The following is a 6,000-nucleotide window of genomic DNA, read 5'->3' on the forward strand; positions in this document are numbered from 1 at the left end:
AAAGTGAATGCTAAGTACAGGTGGGAGGGACTGAAGATAGGGGTTAAAGGGGAAAAAATTGAAACAAAAAAGCAAAAGAGGAGCCTTATATGGATCTAAGTTTGCCTTGATCTTAGAACTTAGAAGTGTTGTCAACCCAATTCTGTGCACCAAGAGAAAGGAAGGGAACCAAGCTCCACCTAGTGACTTCTGCTCTTTCCTTGTTGGTCTGGGCCGGAAAGCAGGTGCTGCCTGGGGCCAGCTATATAATTTGCAGGCCCGGGGCAAGGCGAAATGCAGGTCTCCTGGTTCGACAGCAAGGAGACAGTGATGATAAAGATACTAAAATGTAAAACTGCTTTTCTTCCTCCTTCTCTCTCTCACTACCTGCTGCCATGGCATTTTTATTTGGCTATTTCACATCACCTCCTTGGACAGAGGGGTATCTGTTGGGTGAGTGCAGACCCTCACAGGCTCCTGGGGACCTCACCCTGGGGCTCAGCAGGGTCCCCCTCTTCTGCCAGCCACAACAATGAGGGACCGTGCCTCAGCCCATAGCAACCCCCAAGCGATTGCAACCTCCTGGCCAACACAGGCTCTATATTTGGATCAGGGGAGAGCAGGAGGCTCGCCCACACTGGGTCCCTTTACCCCCTCAGTCGCTGTGCTCAGCTCTGCACTGGGCAGGAAGATGATGGTGGCTGCTGGTTGGAGGAGGAGCCCCGAGGGCAGGAGAGCCGGCGTCTGAGGACCCATTCAGGGAGGCATCAGGGGGAACACCACACAGAGTGGGAGGGTCCTGAAGCCGGGGCGCTGGGGTTCCAGGGGGAGTGTGTCCAGCCCGGTGTCTTCTTGGCCCACCCCTTCATTCTACAAGGAGGGAAGCTGGTGCGGAGGAGAGAGGGAGCTGTCGGCGGGGAGAGCCCCAGCCGGCATCAGAACTCAGCTCTCCCGGCTTCTACCCCCGCTGCTTGCTGGTGCCCGGCTGTCCCTAGCTTCGCCTCTCAGCAGGTGCTCTCCCAGGCACACCTGAGTGCCGATCCTCAGTGAATCAGAGCATTTGTTTTAGTTATACCACCCTCCCTTGTGGGCCTAGTCCACGTACTCACAACTCCACCGACCGTAGAGGGGAAACTGAGGAAATGTCAGAGACGCCGCCCGCCATGATGTAGCCAGGCTTGCTTTCTCCCCACCCACAGCACCTGTGGTTCTGCTGACTCCCAAAATGCGGCTCGGACTACCTTTTGCTTTGTCATTTCCTTTAACACACCTGGAGTGTTCTCGGATGTTTTAGATGAAGTCCGTTTCTCTTGGGAGGACGATGTCCCCAACCCACCCCTTCCCTGGGACTCACCAGCTCTGATCATGTCATGGTCACCTTCTCCAGGCAGTTTTTCTCAAATTGCAATGTCTTGCCAGTGGAAAATACACACCACATTTCCAGGATTTACTACAAGGAAAGACATTGTGAGATCATTCATTGATCATTTTTTTATTTTGATTACATGTTGAAATGATAATACTGGACATATATTTAGCTAATAAAGTAGATCCTTAAAGTGAATTTTGCCTGTCCCTTTTACTTTTTTTTTTTTTTTAAAGATTTTATTTATTTATTTGAGAGAGAGAAAGAGCACAAGAGGGGGGAGCAGGAGAGGGAGAAGCAGACTCCCTGCCGAGCAGGGAGCCCGATGCGGGACTCGATCCCAGGACTCCAGGATCATGACCTGAGCCGAAGGCAGTCGCTTAACCAACTGAGCCACCCAGGCGCCCCCTTTTACTTTTTTAATGGATTTCCTGGAAAATTTAAAATTACATAAGTGGCTTTGCATTCTATTGCTCCTGGAGCTCACAGGTGCACAGCCTACAGACCCCTGGTGCCAGTGTGAGCCGTGTGCACTTGTGTGTCTGCGTGTGTGCACCTGCAAGCTTGCAGGGAGTGCGAAGAGCAAGAGCTAAGCAGGCAGCCCCCAGGCACCCTCCTGAATGAGGCCAGCACCTTGGGTCCTCCAATGTCAAGGAAGAACTGGTCATCAGCTGCACGCCTCGCGAGGTTCCCTCCCACCCCATGCAGTTGGTGGCACGGCAGAGTAAAGGCTCCCAGGGTTGTGCCATGGGTCTTCCCCCCTTCACCTCTGCACCTCCCTCTACACCCACTTTCTCTTCCGAACTTCTCTCATAAGCCCCACCGCCATTTTGTTCTGCATCTTCACTTGTTCAAGGACATTGAACAAGACGCTCGATTGCACGGCCTAGACACCTGTCTGCCGGTCAGTGGAGAGCTTGTCCCAGCTTGGCCCACGGCTGCATCCAAGCACTTCTCCTTGCCTTTAAAGTAGCTCCCTTTCAAGTTCTTGTTCATTCACCTGAAGGCCAGAAAGCACATGGCCAGCCTCCGGGACATGTGAACAAGACCATGTCTGAGTAAGGGAGCAACCTTTCCAAAAAGCAGTCTTTGTGGGGCAAGCTCAGCTGAGTCTCCAAACTCCCTGGCCCCACAGGAGCACAATGAAGCTGTCCCTATGAGCCTCCCCTGGTGCAGAGCTGGCCCAGGCCTCCCAGAGAGGGAACGCACTGGGTTCACACTGGTTCTCACCCTCCTGGACAGACATTTTCTGCCTCCGGCCCCTGCCGTCAGAGCTCCTTCCCAGGCGCGTGGGCGAAGTCCTAGTTGTCAAGGTCTCCGCAGAGCTCCAAGGGGTCATGAGAAAGGCCCACAGGGAGCGGGAGGTGGGAGGAGCAGGCCAAGCTCCGTGGGGTCCACCACTTAGCAACCGGAGTCGCGGGCCCCATAAAACACTTGACAACAGGCTGACCGTTCCTTCCAGTGCCATTGCCTGGGTTAACTGGCTCAGATTGCCTCCTCCATCACCCGCCCCACCTCGCCAAAGGAGGAGTTACTATTTGTTCTGTAAGACAACTCCCTGGGTAAAGTTTGGAACAATGGGACATGTCTCAAGGAACAACTCTACAAATATTGTCCTCCCGCCTGACCCAGCCCCCGCCTGGAGTGGGGGGCAGCCCCTGGGAACGCAGTCTCTCCCCTGGGGTGTGCTGCCCATCCTAGGGGGATCCTTGGGGCCTCGAGCAAGGTTCCCGCAGAGGGCCCCCTGCCCGGCCACTTAAAGCGGGTTCTAGCCCTCCGCTCTGGTGCCTAACAGAGGAGCCGAAGGCAGCCTCGCTGTTCCTTTGAGAAGCAAGAACCTTCTCGACTTGAGCTCCTTTGTCATTACAGCTCCCAGGCCTCAGAGGCTGCGCGGCTGAGCTGTACTTGATTCAGGTTCATGGGAGCAGCAGGCCCTTGGTGAGGCCTGGGGCTCACCAGGAGGGGCCCCCTTGCTCCCCCCTCCTTGCAGGCTGCCTGTGTGCTGAGGCATGACAGGGACAAGGGGATGGGTCTGGGGGGATGGAGGATGGGGCTTGGGCACCAGTCGGCTCTGGGCACAGCACCCCCACCCCAGGCGGCTTTCCAAGGCAACTGTGCAAACCCCCGAGCAGGCCTTGTTCATTTCAGACCGTGCCCTTCAAGAGGCATGGGGACCTCACTCCCTGACATGGGCAGGGCCCCGGGAAGGCTGCTTGTTTTTAATCATGGGTCGTAGACAGTTAGTGAGCGGAAAACTTCCAGAGGCCACTATGCTTAACCAGTGCGTTGCCAACACTCATACAATTATGTCATTTCCACTCACACGATCCTTTTTAGCTTGAATCCATAGGCAAACAAATTGTTTTAAAGATTTTATTTATTTATTTGACAGACAGAGAGAGAGAGAGCCAGAGAGCACAAGCAGGGGAACAGCAGAGGGAGAGAGAGAAGCAGGCTCCCTGCTGAGCAAGGAGCCTGATGTGGGGCTCGATCCCAGGACCCTGGGATCACGATCTGAGCTGAAGGCAGACGCTTAACCGACTGAAACACCCAGGTGTCCCCATAGGCAAAATTAAGGGCAGGGATCGTATCTTATTTGTCACTGGATCCACAGTGCCTTGCAGGTGCTAGAAGTACAATAAAATGTTTGTTGCAAACTGACATAATAATGCTATATGAGAAAGAGAAAGAAAGGACAAGTACATGGATTTTGGTGTAAACTGTTTGAGTTCCAATTCTGCTGTTTGCCTTTAGACAAATCCCTTAACTTCTCTGAGCTATCAGGTCCTCATTGGTGTAGAGTGAGTATAGTAATGCAAAATTCATGGCCTGTGGTAAAGATTAAATGACAGAATATCTTTAAATGTTTGGCCAGGAACAACAGCTCAGTGAGTAAAATTTCCCAGCAGGCTCAGGAGTGCTATTAGAATCTCCTACTGAAAAGAAAAAAAAAAAAAAAAAAAAGAATCTCCTATTGATTGTCGTGTTATCATTGTAGGGTCGGAGGAAATGGACTTAGTCCTTTACCATTTGTCAGTAAAGATCTGTGAAGTTCCAGAAAATCCACAGGTCTCAGAGAAAAGGCAGCGGGAATACTCCATACTCGTTCTATGTTAAGTGCCTAGGACTGGCCTGGATATTCTGGAAGACACAGAGGTCAACCAGATTGGGAACCTGCTAGGAAGGTGAGGCTTATACATTCACAAGTAACTAGAGTGGATTTAGCACATGGAGGGCAGAGAAAGGTTGGAAGTTCAGCAGAGGGGCATAACTTGGGGTCTGAGTCCTGAGAAAGAGCCCCATTCAAGAGGTGGCATTTGGGGCAGAGCTCCTACCCAACACAGATCCCATGAAGCCCCTCCACACACTTGGGTTTCTGATTTGTACCCCCAGGAGACACCTTTTGTGTGTGTGTATGTGTGTTAGGGTGGGAACTAGATGGCAGAGGTGTGGCCTTAGAGAATGCAGCACCCTCTGGCAGACCCACATCTATTTCTAAGGCTGCTGCTGGCCTGAGAAGCATCTTTGTATGAATTCAGAAAGGACCCCTTCTTTTATTTTTTTATTTTTTTTAATATTTTTTTAATTTTTATTTTTTTTAAAGATTTTATTTATTTATTTGACAGAGAGAGACACAGCGAGAGAGGGAACACAAGCAGGGGGAGTGGGAGAGGGAGAAGCAGGCTCCTGGCCGAGCAGAGAGCCCGATGAGGGGCTCGATCCCAGGACCCTGGGATCATGACCTGAGCCGAAGGCAGGCGCTTAACGACTGAGCCACCCAGGCGCCCCAGGACCCCTTCTTTTAGAAAAGACCTCCTTCTTAAGACCAGACCCACAACCGGGCGAACAGTGCCCCGACCGGACTTCAGGACCCACTCCATGCTGATCCCAAGCTGTACCACGGCACAAAGCCCGTGGGTCTGTCTGCTTCCCAGACATCAGCGTACTGATCAGCTCCATCTAAAAGGCAGGTGGCTGGCAGGCTCAGTGTCAGCCTTCCCACGTGGTCCTAGCATTTGTCCTCAGGCCCTGATGACCATTCCTCACTCCTCCTCTGTTCTCCAGCTTTGAACTCTGCACTTGGCTTTTGGTTCCAACTTTAGTGTTTGCTTCTCCATGACCCCCAGCCGGGCCCTTATTCTCACTCCAGATCTTGCCTCCCTGGCTTGGATTCTCGGTGGGTGATTGAAAGAATCCAGCTCTTCTGTGTTTTAACTTGAGTGGCTTTGAGTCCCTGCCTGCATCCCTGGGATCTGAGGTGCCTGTCTGTAAAGTGGGGATAATAATGGCCCCCCCCTTGCATAGGGTAGGTGTCTGACGGGATCAGCTACAACACCATCTCGGGGGCCCCGAGTGTCTGGTCCCTATGTAAGGGCTCCACCAGTGTGGACATGAGGTCCCCCGCCCACCCTCTCCCCTCCTGGTCTCCACTCCACCTCCATTTCCTGTCCGCACAGCTCTGATCCCTGACACGCGCTGGCTAAATGGCACATTCCTATTTTGGCAGGTGCTGCTGGTGGCCTTCTCTATGCCCAGGACCAGAACAATGTCACTGAAGCAACCAATGGCTGACGCTAAAAGAAAGCGGGATTGACAAGGTGGCACCTTGTGAGCTAATGAGAGCAAAGCAGTGGCCAGGAGACCCGAAGAAAGTC

This window comes from Mirounga angustirostris, unplaced genomic scaffold (genome assembly GCF_029215605.1).
Source record: "Mirounga angustirostris isolate CCGP_5_RB_7025 unplaced genomic scaffold, mMirAng1.0.hap1 SCAF_6, whole genome shotgun sequence".
In the NCBI taxonomy this organism is placed as follows: Eukaryota; Metazoa; Chordata; class Mammalia; order Carnivora; family Phocidae; genus Mirounga; species Mirounga angustirostris.